Here is a 20,658-nt window from a genome sequence, read left to right on the forward strand (position 1 = left end):
TATGGGCAGTTTCTACACTCCAGACTCTCTGCTGTTTCCAGGGCAACTGATGGTGGGTGAGACATGTAGAGCAGTACAGGTCTCAGGACGGACAGACCAGTGAGTGGTGTAAAAATCAATCAGTCTGTGCAGAATGACAAGGCAGATGCCGCCATGACAGGACACTGCACTGCTCTCCAAGAATCATCTATTACTACAGCAGCCTTCTTTGAAATGATGCTGAAATCATTTGACATTTTAAAAAGTTTTGTCCATTGGCATTTTGACTAGATATAATTACATAATTTAATTATACTAATAATTAACAAAAGAGCAGGGATATCAAATTAAATACAATAACGATAACAAATACATAATGATAACTGTTTTGGCCAATATTTGATAATATTATTTTCTCTATAAATTAAAGCACATGATTACTTTATTACTTTATTTTAAGGAACAATTCTCACTATTAACTAACATGCATATCATTAACCGTACTGGCTTTTTTTTAGTACTTATAAAGCACATATTACTGTCTTATTCTGCATCACTATATTTTAGATCCCCTAAGCCTACCCCACACCTAACAACTACTTTACTAACTATTAATAAGCTGCAAATTAGAAGTTTATTGAGGCAAAAGTCATATTTAGTAGTTAGTTAATAGTAAGAACTAGACATTAAAATAAAGTGACCAAAACACTAAGAAAAACAATTTGTTTTAAAGGGTATAAGTTAAATTTAGCATGAAAATCATGTAATGAAATACAATCGCTGTACATGGAAAGATTCCACCCCAGAAAGAAAGAAAATATAAGAATATGCATTACAGGTCGTTTTATTATATCTTTCTCCACCTGCGTCATTCTTTCCCTCCCCCACCATTTCTCTTCCTTTATATCTCCTCACTTCTTGCCCAACCCCTCACCACCCCTTTCCTAGAAGTAATTCAGACATCCCTTTTTTCTCCATCACTAGACCTGATGATGTGTGGCGCATGTTGCCTCATGACTCCCTGTTGAGCTGCTGAACATGAAAGTCTGTCAGAGAGGCTTCAGCCTGCAGGGCCTCAAAACCCCACACAGACCAGCCTCCACCTCTCCACAACATTCCTGCTCTTATTTCACCAGACCTTACAGACCTAACCTTTGATATACACTAATAAATTACTACTGTTAATGTTACAGGTGCTTTGATACGTGTATCTCAGATTAGCTCTGAGCTTAGCTGAGATTTTCACTGGTGTTTCTCAGGGGTCAGTCTTGGGCCCGTTACTTTTTTGAATATTTATCTTTCACCACTTGGCAATCTCTTTAGATCGCTTGCCCTCTGTTATCATTTCTATGCTGATGCTATGCAGATTTATATACATTCAAAACCTGATAAGAGCTTTTCTTTCTGAATGTATTACTGAGATAAAAACATGGATGAATACTAATTGTCTGTGTCTGAACAGTGCTGTTATGCTCATTGGTTCCCATCATCAAATTTCTGTTCATTGTACCATGTTCACTTCATACTGATGCTTTACTAGAATAGCATTTGTGGTAATATGGTCTCCAGAAGTACAAAAGTATAAATATACATCATAGTCTGAGTTGCAGGTGACATTATAGCCGTCCCAAACCACAACAATCAAGATCAGGCCACATCCATACACTCGTGTATAAACACAAAATAGTACTGACAGAACAGGTCAACAATCACTGACGAGAAAGAGGCAGCTGTCAAACGAGAGTTGTCTTACCCACACATGAATAAACCCACACACTCCACACACATACAGGGGCCAGGGTAAGAAAGAATGACCATTATTTTAAATTATTATTATTATGAACTATCGGTTACCTATCGGTTATCGGTTAAGGCAATGGTAAGGCAGTTTCCCCTCTCTCTCTGAATCCTATGCAAGTGTTTCCTTTGCTTTGCTCCTATGGCTTCATGCCCTTCCAGCTCATACTTTGCCATAGCAACAGGAGACATGAAATCCACCAAAGGATTTGTGCCCTCCCTCTTATTTCTTGCTGCACCATTCATACAATGCAGAAATGCACTCACACAAACACACATACTTAAGGTTTCATTGTAATACAACTGCATGAACATGGTAATACTTTATGTATTTATATCACATATACAAGAAGAAAATCTATTATCACTTTACACAGAGCACAGACAATGATCAGAAGTGTCACAATAATGGGACATTTGCAGACAGCACAAAATAAGACACCAGTACTGGCTCAAATATAGGCAAAAATTAAGAACAAGAGATTATGAATAACTGGGACCTAAGGGTCAGGTGTGTTATAGTGGGTGCTTGTTTGTTTGTACTGTATGTATAAGTCCCAGTAGTGTAAACCACACAAGGTGGCCTAGTTCCAAGGATGGTCTGTGTCTCCTAGCATCAGGCATTCGTGGACATCTAGCGTGCCATGATTACACATTACTACAAAAATACAATACATTAAACAGAGAAAAATTTGAATACTCAAAAATTTATTTGTAAATGTAATATAACATAACTGACATGTAAAGATTTGATGCCTTGTTTAATACCTCAGTGTAGGTCGTCCTGTAGATCATAGGGTGTGGTTAAGGACTGATTTTCACACACTACTCTGACAAATGTCAACTAAATTTCACATTAAAGCCATTCTTAAATTTGTTTATAGCCCATAACTAAGGCAAATTCATTTCCTTAGGCAGCGCTGCCAAAATCAGTCTGATGACAAAAGATTCATTTCAGGGGATCCAGTGTGCCAGATGGGGGTGTTAACATTAGTCTGACACATCCAAGTGAGACTGAAGACAGGGTGAAACCATGAAACATGTTAAAATCACTGCAAAACTTCATTGACATCTTGTTTTTTTTTTAGTTTTTTTTTTTTTTTTTCTGTAAAAGCTATCTTGATATCCTCAAAGCAAGGAAATACAATATGAGAAGCAGCATGTCATAGATATGTATTAGATTAAGTATACTTTTTTTACTCAAATTAATTTAAAGTCGGCATGAAGTGAAAATTCACCCTATTTATGATCTAAAGGCATTTTATTGATAAATAGGGTGAATTTTCACTTAATGCCGACTTTAAAGTAATAACTTTTGCAGAAAAAAAAACAAGATTACAATGAAGTTTTTAACGTTTTAAGGTTTCATCCTGTCTTCAGTCTCACTTCTTCTTCTTTTTTTTTTTTTTATTAAACTGGTGAAACTGACTTCTCTTAGGTTATGTCAGAATTAATTTTCGGTTTGTTCCAATAATTTAGTCCACTTAAATCCAGTACCTTTCTTACACTCGACTTCAAGCATGCATTCAGATCTGCCTCCATGCATTCAACAACCAACAGACCCATGTCCCCTTTTTTTTTTTTTTGATAATCCATTTCACTTGGATACACGTCACAATACAGAAGAAATGATCTCGCTGCTTCTGTTATATTAAACTTTAAGCATAAATCTCCATGTTAGATTTATACCTTAAACAAGAGAAGCTATGAAGTAACAAAATATTATTTCCATATCACTGTATAGTCTTGATTTGAACAGACGTGCAGTTGTTGTAAAAAAAAAAAAAGGCATAAATACTCTATACTCTAGTATACTACAACAGTACTGTGCTGTTTAAAGGGGTCATATGATGCTGCTAAATTATAACCCATTGATTTCCATATAATGTACATTATTGTTTCTCCTCTATGCCCCGCCTTTCTGAAACTCGTCAAATTTTACAAAGCTCATCATTCTGAAAAAGCGAGGTGTGCTCTGATTGGCCAGCTATCCGGTGCTTTGTGTTTGGCCGTATGCCTCAAGCGTGTGACGGAAATGTTACTCCCCTTAACATAAGCAGCACGAGACTCAGTCCAGCTGCTCTGCCTCTACAAACGGATCTGAGCACATAATTACTGATTATAATGACTTATACTGTCTTTTTATACACTGCCTTTCTAATCACACCGCATAAACATAAAAAAACATAAAACCATGTCTGCATTTGTGATCTGTGAAACAACAAACAACAAGCCTACTCTACTGCTAAAAACTCGCATTTGAATCATCATTGGCAAATTATTTAAATATAAAAAATTTACTTACAGGTTGTGAGTCAGAAGCACCAGACTGTACTTGCAAAGTTTGAACTGCCCAACTTTATAGAAACAGCCATTGTGGCACAGACACATTGCAGGCTACTGGTTCAGGAAACAGTCCTCATCCTCCATAAAATGCTCAGCACACATCTGAATATTTGGGTTGAGCTGTTCAGGAACAGTGTTGAAATACAACTTAACCACTAATTTCTAGTCGCTTTCACAACAAAACACAGCGACTCCACAACATGGCAGCGCCGGCAACAGAGAGAATAAAAGTTACACCTTCTTTCTTTGCGTGAACATTTGGGCGGCGTTATGCAAATCTTCCCACACAGTGACGTAGAGATATGGGGGCATGTTAGAACGAGCCATTTTAGGGGGGTGTGGTTGACCCTTAACTTTTATAAATAATATCTCTTTGGATTTGAGACTTTAGTCTTTGCAACTTTAAACATCTTCTTTATGCACCAAGAGCTTCTAACACTCCAAAGAGAAAGGAAAAATTTAAATCGCATCATATGACCCCTTTAAGTGTGCATGCTGAGGCAAAGCAGAGCTAACAGGAAGAAAGAGAAAGACTGAGACAACAAACGCTGACTGCAGCAGCACATGAAATAGCATAATTCATGCAAGCCTTGATTCCCCTCTCAGCATGCATCTGTACCTCAGAGCTTCTGCCCCCAAAAACTGCTTCTGATTAGACTGAGATGCTCAGAAAACACAGCATAAAGAAACACTGAAAATTCCTGACACTGAAATCTGCGTCAGACCTGACACTGTGTGAATTTCATCAAATAAATAAAACTTAGGTTGATAATTATTCATAATCATTAATCCAACAGTGTTGGGTTGGAAATGTAAACATGTAAAATTGCATGCAATTCATGCAAGGTCCAACCATTCTCTGAGTGCCGCCTATCTGTGTTTGCAGAACTCATGAAAGGAATATGTGTGAAAAATGAAAGAAAATTAACTGAAGCAGAGAGAAATAGAATTTTGAAACTAACTGCAGTGAGGAGTGTGTTCTTTTTTGTTGGAGGATTTTCTTTCACACCAAAATCACTCAAGTATAGTGACTGGTGTCTAATGAACTGGCAGGAACTGAAAAAGACAGAATGGCTCTTGAAAGGAGTGATTAAAAACACTTTCATCATGTTGATTCGCTATAATACACATTTTATTCCTGACTTTCAACATTTATTACAGGCTTTTAGTCAGTGTCTTTCTTGGCGCCCCTCAAAGCCTGAGGTTTTGGCCATAGTGGAACTATTTTCATAAATGAAATAACTAGTTACTCAATATTTATTCAACAATATTGATTACATGTTTACATTACTTTTAAAAAGCAATTTCATGTAACTGTATAAGCTCTAAAACTGTTGATTTGCCATTCCTTTCTGCACTTTTCTTGCTCACATACATATTAACAGGTTATGTTAAACTGTTGCCTTTTTAGTCCTTTTATTAATCAATACATTTCACAAATGCAAAAGGCTGCGATTTAAGTAATATATAATAAGCTATACAGTGGTGATGATTCCTTTTGTTGTTATTATTATTATTATTATTATTATTATTATTATTATTATTATTATTATTATTATTATTATTATAATTATTATTACCACCGCCTAGTTCTACATTTAAGAATACAGGAACTCTAATACTACTACTAATACTAATCAATATGTCAGTGACATACTATATATTTTACTCTTGCACATAAAGCAGGCATTCATATAATGCATGACAGATCATTGGTCACTGGCTGAGCTAAGTTCATGGAGAGTGACTCGTGAGGTCAGGTGAGGTGCTGCACTGAGTCAGAGTATATGTGTGTCACTTTGCATTACAGTAACAGGGCTGACTACAGTGGTGAACCGTGCCTGACGTCATAATCAACATCAGGTTACACTCTCTTAGATCTCATCACTCATGTCATTCTAGGATTTATGCATGGCAACTTTTACACATTCATTTGAAATGGTTGCTTGCAATTAGGAGTTGCACTGACTAATCGACTAGTCGACTTCAATGCTCTGCCATGACACTTTAAGCTTGACGTCGACAAGTCGCTGGTCCTATAGAGGGCGCAACAGGATAAGAAATCTTTGAATGATTTCCACATTTATGCTCTGTTTCCAAACAGTTAAAATGACAAATAAATGCATACTCTGAAAGTGCGCCACAAGACATGTGATCATATTACTGAATGCTCGAAATTGAATGGGAGAATGCACGTTTTAAACAGCTTATTGTACAGGTAAGTTAATCGCTGTTCCATTCTAATACGATGCTGCACTGAATGCCACCACATAGGCTACAAAGAGTAGATCTTACGTCACACACAGATCATGAGAGCACAGAATCATTCAGCGTGGAAATGTATTGTCAACACTGTTTTGCGATTTCTCATTAAATAGCTTAGAAACTGAAAAGTTCAAGCATATATTTCTTAATAACTAAATCCCACAGCTTCACTACTAGTAGAGAGATGCTGCCAGGTAGAATTAATTCACACATGCAATCACTAATGCATTCATATGGATGTAATCTTTACTGTGCTACTTTATCTGTATTTGATTTAGAACAAGCAGTAATCTCTGAGAAACATAATGACCCAGAGACAAAAGAACTGATAAAAATTAGCTGTTATAGGAGCAATAGCCATATGGGCAGCACTGTGTCATATGCCATAGCTGTGCACAAGGGGTTTTTTTACAGCTCCAGACTTATTTGTTCATTACTGACATCATCAGCGACTAGTCGACTTTGACTCAACTTTCATCACATAAAAGTTGACTTTAAAAAAATCTGGTCACTCAGTAGACATTCTACTAACATTCTACTAACAGTAAGTAACTTTCAACTACATGTCAACTAGCAGTCATTAAAGTATTTGTAGATTGTCTGCTTAATATCTTCTAACAATTTACTTTGATGGGCCCACAACGTACAACATACAACATACTGACTATAAGACTCTTTGCAAGTATATATCAACTTATTTGACTAACCCTAACCCTCTCCTTAAACCTAAACCTTACCCTAACCCTAACCCTAACCTAACAGTCCACTCTGAGAGTTAGTAGACATGTACTTGCAAATTAATGACAGTTGACATGTAGTTGCTAAGTTACTTATAGTTAGTAGAATTTCTAACGTGGACTATGAAAATAAAGTGTAACCTATTTTTTTATACGTCTCTCTAGATGACACTGTCCTCATCTTTTATTGGCTTAAGACCAACATCTAAGACATCTGGAAGAGCTCATACTCATCCTTACAGAACCTGATACAGTCCAGTGTAGGGTTGCACCTGCTATTTATAAGATATAACTTAAACTGAGGCATTAAGTTCACACTAGGGTCATACAAACTACTATTTCATTTGCTAACTTTGTTACCTTGTTAAATTAATCAAAAGATAGTAAAGATATTTATAATGTTACAAAAGATTTCTATTTCAAAAAATAAATAAATAAAAGCTGATCTTTTGAACAGTTCATCATAGTCACACTGTGACAATCATGTGACACTGAAGACTGGAGTAATGGCTGAAAACTCACTAAATTACAATTACTTGAATTGCAATAACTCAGTAAAAGCTATTTTAAAATAAATTTAAAGAGAAAAGTTATCTTACATTGTAATAATTTTCCCATTATTATTGTATTTTTGATCAAATAATTGCAACCTCTGTAAATCCCTAAAAAAAATCTGACCCTAACATTTTAAATGGTAGTGTATCTAAAAATTGTAATGGTGCAACACGGAAACATTTTGAAGTGTATATGTTTTTTAGTATCCATTTGTGCTACAGCTAGGCTGAGTAACACATGTACAGCTGGGTTAAACTGGCCCCTAAACAATCCATAAAGCGTCTTTCTATTTACATAATGTATGTGTATTTAATGCACAGAGCTTGATCATCCTCTGCATCCCAAAAAATCCCAAATGACAGTGAGATTCCAAAAATATCAACAGTCCATATTCTTTCAGGCCCAGGAGGACATCTGAGTCTAAAGAGTGAGGTCAGTTCATATCTGAGAGGAGCTAAGTGCCTCCAATCTTCCATCTAGCCATATACTGTCCATTAACACACATCAGCAGTTCAAAAAAAAGTTTAATTATGAGGAAAAGAAAGTAGGTCTGCAGGCCTCAATGTCCCTCTGATTGAGGCCAACAAACCCTCTGAGACATTGAAGCACCAATCATGTGCCATTCTAATCCAGACATGAAACTTTCCATCACCAAAGTTAGAAGCATAGATCCAGATCAGCCAGGCCCTCTGGTCATTCATTACCAAACAACAGTAGGTCAGTGTGCTCCTCTTGCAACCTTCTGATCTCCCTGACCAGGCCCATTTTTAGACATGAAAAAGCCTCATTCATCGTCTGTCCCAGAATCCCTTTATATTGCAGAAGCCCAATGCAAACAGCCACCATCATCCCAGGCCCCAAAAATCCATAACTGACTACTTTTAAACGATCAACCTGGTTATTCAGTGATCTGAAAGATGAACAAAACAAAACAAGACTTCTCAGTTGCTCAGTTGAGTGCGTGAGATTTAATCAGTAGCGTTGATTTTAAGTTTTAACACTCCACAGAGAACTCACATTAACACATTAACCTTCCAGTCACGTCTTATCAACGTTCTTCAGTGTCAAAGAATTTCAAACTATAAACCATCGTACGACTGTGAATTTGATGCTTTCCAGATGGAATCTCAATGCAAAGATCAAGGCATCCATGAACAAAGTCAGCAGGAGTTTAAAGGCATTATTGGATTGGTTTTAAGGTGAATGCTGGGTGAACCTTTTCATTAGCGAGGCTAGCAGCATTATGAGCTATGATGCCATGATGAGCGCAGATAATCGGGAATGTTGGCTTAGTTTATGGAAAGCACTTCAAAGCCAGTGATCACCTGCTTTAACGTGAACCGAAACAGGCGATTGGCCCAGAGGTGCAAGACAAAAGCCAGTGGGCCAATCAGCGCAGCTGTTAACTATGGTGGTATAATGGAGGATGATTGGAATCAGCTGGGCTGCAGGCCATGACAGGGACTGGGTTTGATTAGCAAGCGCTTACCCAGCCCTTCTGAGGCTGAAGGGAGAATGAAACAGACAGAGGGCAAGAAATATTTACTCTAAAAGGAAGTTCTTGGCAAAGGAACAGCGCTGTGGCTAAAAATACTCCAACTCCACTGCCGACAAAAGATGTCTTTTTCATTAAATATAAAAAGTGTGGGCCGAACAAGCATTATATAGCACAACCTCACCCCTGCCTATTTCTGTTTTTGTCTCACGCTTTGGCATCATTGTAACCCTTTCACAGTTGAACTTTTCTTCAATCTGCTCTTGGATCAATCCACCCAATCTTGCGCACTCTTCCTTTTTCCGTCCCGGCTGCTTCAGAGAGTTGCCAAAGTATTTCAGGAAACATGATGACCTCATGGCTGATGGATCCATGTACAGCAGGCGGTAAAAACAGCACTCGGAGGACATGAGCTCACCAGCACTAAACAATACAAACGATCACTCATTTGAGCTGTTGCCATAGTGCATAGTCCAGACTTTCTCTTTTCTTCACCCCTTCCCACACTCTTAGGAGATATGGGAGCATAATGTTTCATTAATGCGGATAGTGTGAAGGTAGGAGGTAGATCAAAGTTTACCTTTAGAGATGACCCTTTTGACTAGGGTACAACCCCAGTAAAAACCAGTGTGCCACAGTTTAAAAAAAAAGAAAAGAAAAAAAAGGAAAAAATATTTGCCTATTTAAAGATCTGGAATCTGAGGGTGCAAAATTCACCGTTATAATGTATTCTATAGGGTTACACCACCTGAAACATCTAAAGCCACAAATACACTCTTGGATGTGATGTAGTTTCTTTTTTTGTGTTTTGTTAATAGCATTCCAGAAATGACAAATTTCCCAATACAACTGTGCATGATGTGCACTCTAGAGATAAAGAATTTGGTGGAAATCTCACCCAATCTCTGGGGACACTTAAAAGGATGTGACCCATTGATGTTTCATGTTAAGCAGCTCACTTCCTGATGCACAGATAATGAGTGGGGAATGGCATTGAGATGAGATTGAGAAAATGTGTGCATGTTGTATGCATGCAAACGCGAGGAGAGGAAGTGTGTTTCTGCATCTGTCAGGACAGAAGAAGTGATGATGGGATGGAAAGAGGAACCCACAGACACTCTCCAGGGCAAGAGAGGATGAACTATAGCAGTCAAGGTTTGGATGGTCAACTCCAGAATCTCCAATGAAAAAAATGTTTCTCCATTAAAAGAAGCAGTACAATCAAAATAAATAATAATAACAATAAATAAACAGAAATATTAACACTAAAATCTTAACTTTGTAAGGTATAAAATTCATTTTATTAGTGAAGTGAAACATTTTTATGGAGGACTTTTTACAGTATGAAATGAACTGTTTTTTAGTGTACTGTACGTAGTCATGCTGGAAAATGACATCAGTTCCAGCATGATCAGTCAAATGGCATTTACGGCTCAGCTAAAAGACTAAAAAAAAAGTGTTTCCAAAAAGCAGCATCCAAATCACATTTTTCTGGGTCTGAAAGCACCAGCCAAGCAACTGCCATTAGGATGAATGGGACACTAATGGAAAGCTTTCCCCAAAATATATTAGAACTCCCTGGGAAAAAGCTCCAGACTACACACATGGACAGCAAAAAAAACAAGCCAAAAACTGTTATACTCTTCCTTTAACTAAAGACACATGATGAACAGACAGATAAAGGGCAGGCTGGGGGTGGTTGAGGGTGAAAGCTAGCACCTTTTGCATAGTTACACATGAAGTATTCAAACTGTTTTTGAAGATAACAGTAATAAATTTCAGTTCATATGGGTTATCATCATTCATTTTTCTCAAACATATTCTGTGTGCTCTGAAACAGCAATGAAGCCCTAAATCAGCATACATTTCAGCATGCCTACTGAATCTCTTATTACAGTATGTATCATTCTGTCCATGATGAAGATTTCAGACAGATTTGAGGATATGTAGTTCATGTGCAGAACAATCAAATAATCTATAAACGCACACAGAGGAGCTCCTAATATAATACTACACAACACTGCAGCTGTTTACAGCTCTGTACGTTCAGTGTGTAAATGCAGATGGGTATGCATGCGTGTATCTTTCACATGTCACACACATCCCATCCACCTCCAAATCTGATGGCTGCAATGATTACACACCATCTGCTGAGCTTCGCCTCTAACACACAGGCGTATATAAGTAGAGGCATGCCAGGTCTCATAAAAACTCGGTCTGTGTGTCACTGGCAAAGAGGATTACATATACGACCACAGACATAGCACATGCCCACACACACATACTCATGCAATAGTGCTGTAATATCCACTAACTATTAGCCCTGCTATAATCCCACTGAAACTGACTGTGATGATATAACCACTAACCCTGTGACACATTAAACACACGCAAACAACATACTGGTGCATGCTGCACTAGCCAGATTGTCAGTGTCTTCATGAAAAATGTATTTCATTCAGAAAATTCCCACAACAGTGTACAGTAACTATAAATACACCAATGAAATACATATTTTACATAGTCTCATATTCTGTCTCACACACATACACATACAGCTGTAGTTGTTGTAATTACTTTTATTGCCATATCACTGCACATGATGCGATCAAATTCAACACTGAATAAATACAAACACTTAGGGTAATACAATCCAATTTACAGGGGAAAAGACATACACATAACAACCTTTGTAAGATGGACCCAAAAAAAAAAATACAAAAAATAAAAAATTATATTTAATACAGTTTATCGTTGTTTCGTGACATTGTGCAGATGAATAATATATGTTTCACATACAGCTGTAAAATCTAGAATAGAACTGAAGAGAACAGAAGGGACTATCTGACCTCATGTTCTCAATCTTCTTGTCCTCAGATCAGCAGAAAAATTCCATTCATGATGGAATGTTGTTTCATACAGGCAGATAAGAAGATTCTGGGAATTTGTTTGATTATTCAGAAGGATGGAGTCAAATTCTGTTAAAAACAAATACACTGAACTACTCAAGTAAACAAAAAGTTGCTGTCAGCGAGTTCATTATAAGGAGCAGAACAGAATTCTGGGTATTTCAGACATTCCAAACACTCCACAGGGTTAATGGGATTCTTGCAACTCCTTAAATTTTTGGGAAACTCTTGAAGTTTGCAAAGCAAAGTTTGTAGGAATCTTTGCAACAGTGTTACAAGGGCAATAGATTTGAGGATCTAAGAACAAGGGGTATATTTTGGATACTGAAAAAATAAGAATTGGTTAGTGATGATGAATGCAATAAAAAAAAAAACTGAATAACACGCATGAGAGATTTTATGTAAAATAAGAGGGAGCAGTTGAAAAATAAGTAGAGGAAGACTGGCAAAGACAAGACATTCATCATAAATTCAGTCTGGGAAAATAATAAGACATCAATATGTTGCCAAATGCTGCCATTTTGTGTAAATTTAGCATCATTGCAGCATAACATGAACGTTTAAACACTTTCCTCTCTGTCATGGGTCTAGATCTCCCTCTTGCACTGGGTGGAGGGGCTTCCTGAGAATGGCCTTGCTAACAGCAATCCCATCTGGCTGAGCTCCAGCCCTCCTTATTCTACCGGCTGTGGGAAAAAGCGTCCGGCGCTGCAGAGCTCTGTAATCATTTCACCAGGACTGAAAACCCAGAGCCCTTGCTGACCTTTTCCGTGTCCAGAGTTTCAACCATGACAAGACAATAGTAACAAACCAGACAAACACACCAACGGCCAAGATGGCCATTCACAGAAAACCTAAGGGGGACAGAATCTGCACCCTAGTGTGCTCCATGTACCTCCAGGGAAGACTGAGAGATCCCCAACAAACCCTACAAAGTAAAAAGAGCTGCCAAACTCCAACCTCTCCCACTCTCTCTGGGCTTAACAGATATGCTTTCATTTTTACATAAGTTATTTCCTCCACCTACATACAGCGGGGTACAAAAGTCCACATTGAAAGTCTGTAAATACACTGTAAGATAAGGAATGAATAATAAGTATTTCTGATTCTGATGTGTGTACTGTACATACACATTATACTTGAAGCTTCAAGTAGCCCAGTGGTGTCTGTGCATTAGAGACATCTATTTCTAGACATGTACACATGCAGAAAAAGGAGCAAAGTAAAACAAACATATGAGGGCATATAAAACAACAAAGCCTAAATCAGCCTCATGCCAACACACCCAAAGGACCAACAGAAATAGAAGTAAAATACAGCAAGAGACAGAGAGATACAGGTAAAATCAGAGGGAAACAACAGGAGAATGTAAAAATAACAGCAGATGCTTTAAAAAGAGAGAGTAGTCACCCAAAGATGAAGATAGAGGCACTATAAATGTGCTCCTTCCACTGGGAACAAGAGAAAGAGGGCAGGAAAGAGACTATAATAGTAAAAGATGATGAAGGTTAGAGATTTAGAGAGCAGAACGTGGGATGAGGGTACAGCACATTTCACATTTCCATCAATAAACCTGTCAATGTCTATTAATTTTAACTTCATTCATGCTCTAATAATCTTATCATACAGATCTATATTCATTCTCTCTGTCCATCTGACCCTGTCATCTCAGCCCAACAGTGCAACACTGCTAATGTGATGTTTAGACATTAGATTTTTTATATAATTTTAAACCATTTATGTGCCATGTTGAAAAGCACTGGGGGGTTAAGTTGGGGCATAGAAGTAGAGTATATGACACACTTACTGTGCTGGATTGACATGCACATGTACGTGAGGGGAACACAAAGGGTGCAGTGCAGACAAAACACAGGTAGATCAAAAGCCCCCTGATTGACATATTCAGTCTGAGAATGGCAGAGAAGGAGACACAAAGACAAGACAGCGAGAGAGAGAGAATGCCAGTGTAGGGTTAATGAAATGTGTGATGATAGCACCAGCTGAGGCAGCAGTAGTGCTTGTAGAAGTAGATCACGCCTGATTACTGATTCTTAATAGCAGGGATTATGCTCAGTCCGGCCAGGGCTCACACACTGATCACCCTCCAACACTCATACTCCACGTACACACAGATGAAAACACATACATCCATTCATGCATTTTAAACACAACCCATATCGCCGTCATCCATCATTATCAGTGGACTCATCATACAGTGTTGACATTTGTGTATTTGGTTGTTCTAGGCAGTCTGACCCTGTGTTTTCCAACCCTTACGAAAAAGAAGTTTATTCAAGTGTGCTATTAGTATACTTATTTTAAACAAAACAATAGGAAAGTATACTTTTAGTTTACTTTTTATGTACTTCTCAGAAATGGGCTTTATGTACTTCTAAGATATATACTTATAATGACAATTAATTATACTTGACTTATACTTACAAAAAGTCTAAATATACTTGAACTTTACTTAAGTATACTGAAGTATACTACTTTTTGGTAAGGGAAGGCAACATTACATAGAAGTCACAGATACAAATTTCACTGTCACTGAAAAATGACAAATGTGTTTACTGCACCAAACGTTTGTCTTGGTGTGAATAGTTGTTCATAATGGTTTAAAAGCGTGAATGTGATAAAATATAGGCAAAAACTGTTTTGTAAGAGATGTGGTTATGGCCCTCTATAATGATCACAAACATTCACAAATGGGCCTGAATGGATCAAACTGGTAAAAATGTTGAAAATTCGCTTCACATCTCATGCTGCCAGATCTTGAGTCCTTGAAAACAAATGTTTGACTGAACATTACAAGTGCTACATTTCCTACATAACTCGGCAGCATTTAATTTAGGCATGTCCTTGCCGAGAGAGGAACAAGCACATGAGACAACAAGGCCATGCTCATACAGACTTCCTAACATGGAATGCATATCCAAACAAAAGTACTGGTACTAGTATTGGGTGTGACTGGATTTATGGTCCTCTTTCTGTTGATTTGGAAATGTATGTGGTCGTGTGTCAATGTATTCACTTGTCTTGACCATACGAGTGATCTGCATGAGTACTGCGCTTTCATTTAAAAGCTATTTTTAGGTTGGAGAGCAGGAAGTTTTGAGTTCTGAAAGTTACAGTATATTTTACAATGCAATGTACTCTTTTATCTCAAAAGATCAAGGAGAACTCTTTATAATATGACCTATTTAAATTATTTTAAATGTAAATGAAGTATGATAAAATGTTTCCATACATCTGAACTGAGTTCTCACACTTGCTTAAAGTGATAGATCACCCAAAAATGGAAATTCTGTCATCATACTCACCTTTATGTTGTTCTGTAAAACACAAAAGAAGAACCGTCTGATTCGTCCATGCAATTGAAGTCAATAGTAGCTAAAAGGGTTTGGCTCGTTAAAATATCTTCTTTTGTGTTCCACAGAAGACAGAATGTCATGCAATGACATAAGGGTGACAGAATTTTTGTTTTTGAGTGAAATCTCTCTATTTGTGTGTCCTATTATCACACAGCTTATGGTCATGCTAGTTTGTCAGGTACATCACAAGATGATCAGTTGTCCCATCTTTGTTTGACGGACAGGCCATAGGTCACCAAATCAAACATAGGAATGCATATATAAAATATACTGTATATTCTTACACAAAAAAAAAAAAAAAAAAAAAAAAAAAATTACATTTAAAGCCCACTTCATCTAAAGTCTCTTAAAAGCTAAGAGTTCCTCTCGAGTGGGAAACTAGGCCATCTCCACCTCCCTGAGTCAGCCATTTGTTTTTGAGAATGTGCTACAAAAACAACATTATTGTCTTTAATTAAGCTGCACTCACAATGCTCATCTATTTGCTTCTCTTCCTCCCTCTGCATCCCTCTCTCTTTTTAGCCGCTCTGTGAGGACACTTCCTTGTGTCACAGGCTCTCTTTGTGCCTGCAGCCAGCAGCATGTACGTGGGAAGCAGCAGAAACTAAACTCCGCTGCCAAGGCAAGTCTCCCATCTTCTTAATGAGAGTGGCGGGTGTGTGTGTCTTTGCGTGCTTGGGAGTATCTATGTGCGAGACAGAGATTCTGTTACTAATGACAAGAGACACATCCTCTTCTCTGTTCACCCACAGTTTAAGTTCTGGTTCAGATTCGTCTCTGCTTTTCACCTACAGCCTCAAGGTTTGTAAGTATGTATCCTCTATTGAACCCTTTGGTTCATTCAACACTGTAAAAACACAGACAACATCAGCTCTGCTTGTAGCCTACCATGTTACTCTTTGGCACTCCGCAAACACCGTAAATGACTGCAACATTTTTTCCCAGTTTCTTAGCAACACTACAAGCAACAGGGGCACCTCTGTCTCTGTTTCTAGGCAACACTGCAGCAATCGCCCTCCCCTTGCAATGAGCAGGCTGGCAGTGGGCTACAGAGTCTACCTGTGTGTCATGTGCCACTGCGCTGCATCCAGCGCTTCAGATTAGCTTGAGGAAAAACAGTCAACATCAAATGCCATGAGCCCCACAAAACACACGCACATGCACTCGCCCGCATGGATTAGTCTATTATTATGATAGTCTGGCCATATTGAGCTATCACAGCCAATCAGAAGACAGAAATTAGGCCCAAGCAGGAAAATAGGATAAAATATCTCTCTAGAAGCTGTAATTCATAGTAGACTTTCTCATTTATTATTCCGTGTTATTTTATTTATGACCATTCAGATGGTAATATAATCTGTGTGTGCGTGTGTGTGCTTGCGTAAAAAGGACGATTCCATCAGTACCTTATTGTATGATTAAGATAATCCATCCGTGTAATCCATACACACTTCCTAGAAAAATGAGGGTCTTTCAATCAGTTTTTGACATCTCCTTCAGCTTCTGAGCAGCTTTGTGAATCATCTCAGGGGGACTGAGCTGGAGGGTATACACAGGATGCTATCTTAATTAGGTCTATAACTCAAACCACTGTTAATATTTAATTGCCATTAATGCAAAATCGAGCCTCAGAATTTCCATATTGTACATGCTGTTTCAGAGCATATTCATATACTGATGGAAATGTAACGTCAGGCTCTGAACTCAAAGCTGGATCCAAATGCAGATTATTAAAAAAAATAATAATAATACCAAAATACAGTACAGAGAACATTGGAAAAAAGAAAGAAAGAAAAACAAACAAACAAGGAAATCAAAACTGAGCACACCAATGAAACGCTATGTAAAGACAAAGACTTGACAATGAATACAGAAACACTAAGGCTTAGGTGTAATTAGACTAACAAGACACAGGTACAAACAATCAGGAAGATAAAAAAGGCACAAGATACAGGAAAAAATCTACAAAGGTACAGACATGTAGTGGATAAAATGTACAGTGCAAATATTGCACAATGGTTAAAGACGTGTTTTGTGCATGTTCACATACAGAAACAAGTAAAAGCAGTGCTTTTGTCTGCACTACACACATAACCTCACAGAAAAAATAGCATTGTTTGAATATTGTGAATATCCAAATCCACTTTTGCTAGTTTAACAACGGGAAATACAGTCGGCGTGTCCGGCGTATGGTCTAAAAGGGTTGTCCCTATTCTCTTAATGAGTAATGGGTGTGTTTTGGGCTGACGTGCAATAAACCAATCAGAGTCTCATCTTCCATTCCCTTTAAAGGGATACTCCATCCCAAAATGAAAATTTTGTCATTAATCACTTACCCCTATATCGTTCCAAACCCGTAAAAGCTTAGTTCGTCTTTGGAACACAATTTAAGATATTTTGGATGAAAACCGGGGAAAGTTGTGACTGTCCCATAGACTGCCAAGTAAAATACACTGTCAAGGTCCAGAAATGTATGAAAGACATCGTCAGGATAGTCCATCGGCCATCAGTGGTTCAACCGCAACGTTATAAAGCGACGACAATATTTTTGTATGCGAATAAAACACAAATAACGACTTTATACAACAATTTGTCTCCTCTGTGTCACTCCACATCAGCATAGCAGTTTTCATCCAAAATATATTAAATTATGTTCCGAAGACGATTGAAGACTTACGGGTTTGGAACGACATGGGGGTGAACGACATCTAAGTGATTAATGACAAAATTTTCATTTTGAGGTGGAGCTTATCCCTTTAAGAGCCAGTTGCGCTCGTGCCATGGCGGATTTGCTATTTACGCGGTGGAATTTGAAAGTGCAAAGACAGAACGCATCTCCAGGGATGAAACGGAGCTGCTCGTGAGCAAGCAAATAGGTAGACTAATTCTGATAGATGCAATGACTATCCATTATGACATGTAGGCATTTTTATATTTATGTAGCCTACACAATAATAATCTTTTACATTGTACTCCTTAAATTTTCAATATTTGGCATGTTTGTGTGCTGTTGCACATCCCTGTGTGTGTAATAAGCAGAGTATACACGCGCTGTGGACCTGCCTATACTAACGCCCTCTTTAAATAACAAAAAAAATGCACCATTGACTTTAAACCAGGCTTAACACACCCAATTTCAAAACCAACACCAACAAACTCAAAAAAACAAATTTCCAGCAATGCACCTAAAAACAACTCATATTCAAACCATAAACGGCTGAGTGTCGCACAACTCCAAAAAAAAATTAGATATTTAAACAACGTGGCACAGGACGTGACAATGACAACTGCATCAGGCTGAAACTATCTGAAACTACCTCATTGCATCGGGTGTATGATAGGGCCCTTTGTCTAGTTTTGCTTCGTAGGGAGTTTGTTTGACAGGCGATCTGACCAATCATAACATCAAATCCCCCATTTGAAAAATGGTGTGTATTAATGTCTTTCCACGGTTGAAATTAAATACCTTCTGATGTTCATTCATGTTTATTTTGTGCTTTTGTAAATATGAAATGATGATCTTTTTATGTGACACTAGCACTTTTGGTGCACAACCGGGTTCAATAGACTTCAGAGTTTGGTTCGTTTGGATGATGTGAACGTTGTCTTCCGAACTCAGATGCGCACCCGCAAACTTAAAAAGGGTGGCCTGGGGTACAGTTCATGTGAAGTCTGGTACAGTTCGCTGCTGATGTGAACACAATCGTACCAAATCACAGAAGTGACCCGCTATTAATGACGTATTATTTAATAAAAATATGTGTTTGTGTGTGTGTTTCACTCACTTTCCTGACAACCGTGACTGACGTACTGCAAACAGAGAGCTGTATATATAATTTCTATTTGCCTTCAGCATTCTAGATCATTTGCAGTACATTCTAAGACAGACGTAAGTGCCGTTATGTACCGAAGCTTTGTAAACAAAACGAACGGTTCAAAAATGTAAATATATAAAAGTGCAGAGTGCTGGTGGCTTGATGACACAAATGAACTGCAGTTCGGACCCAAATAAAATAATATGAACGCAGCCCAGCAGGGGGAGGGGGAGGGGGGAGCAATCAAACTCGGGTTCGGACCAGGCAAGCAAACCAAGTGTGAAAACACCCTCAAACTGAGGCACTACAGTGATCTCTCACGACATATTAAAGAGCCACGAAACAGTATTTAATGTTTGCATTTCCCAAAAAAATGGCAAAATTTGAGAGCTGACACTTTGTTTCATATCAGAAGTAACCTGCTCTGTCTTGTCAGTTGGCGTGCTGTCAGTTTCCTCTTTGCTCTGTAATGTATTTTCCACTGCGTGAGAACATGATGTGTGGCGTGACAGCGGCATGGCTTGTCGAAAATAACAACAGTAACTAAGTGGGCGGGTCTTTGTGAAAGGTCTAATGAAACCGTTCCAAAGCCACTGCAGAACTATCTCTGACACTCAGCAGAAACCAGTAGAGGACTTTTTTTTTCATATCAGATTTTTTTATTTTTTTTTTATTGGTTCACAATGAGTGAATAATAACAGGGAAAAAGTGGGTCCTTCTTGACATCTTGGTTGTCTTTAAAAATGTTTCTCTTCAAAAAACGTGTTCATGGAGATTTTTGTTTCTGGCTTTTTGTTGAGGAGCTCATTCCAAGCATTCTGTTTTTTGTTAATAGTGTTTCTTGATTATAAGTTCTTAATGATAGTATAGTTTAGGAGGGTGTAGGAGTGCTGAGCTGTACAAGTCTCTCAGTGAGAACAGGTGTTCCCAAGAGGAGGTCAGGAGTGTGTGTGTGTGTGTGTGTGTGTGTGTGTGTGTGTGTGTGTGTGTGTGTGTGTGTGTGTGTGTGTGTGTGTGTGTGTGTGTGTGTGTGTGTGTGTGTGTGTGTGTGTGTGTGTGTGTGTGTTTGTGTGTGTGTGTGTGTGTGTGTGTGTGTGTGTGTGTGTGTGTGTGTGTGTGTGTTTGGAGAAGTATACGGAGAAAGCTGAGTCAGGCTCACCATGTTAGCGGGAGGTCCTGCACCATCAAACCGCCCTGTAGAATTAAAGAGCAGTAATTTTCCTGTAATAAGAGAGTGTTGATGGGAAGCACATAGCCAGTGATGGTTTGTAAGAAGAGATTCTTTCTTCTTGTCTTTTTTTAATACTTTTTGGCAGCCGTTGCTATCAAACAAATATCACAAGGCTGTGTAGTGTGTTGTGTATTTTCACTTTTCTTCGTAGTCAC

The 20,658-nt window shown here is 38.1% G+C and overlaps 1 protein-coding gene across 6 annotated transcripts in view; it reads right to left on the reverse strand.

Moving 5' to 3' along the window:
- The window catches only part of mtss1lb (MTSS I-BAR domain containing 2b), a 62,411-nt gene that overhangs the window by 21,374 nt on the left and 20,379 nt on the right, over positions 1–20,658 (reverse strand). The gene's annotated exons all lie outside the window — the stretch shown is intronic.

This window comes from Cyprinus carpio, chromosome B7 (assembly GCF_018340385.1).
Source record: "Cyprinus carpio isolate SPL01 chromosome B7, ASM1834038v1, whole genome shotgun sequence".
Lineage (NCBI taxonomy): Eukaryota > Metazoa > Chordata > Actinopteri > Cypriniformes > Cyprinidae > Cyprinus > Cyprinus carpio.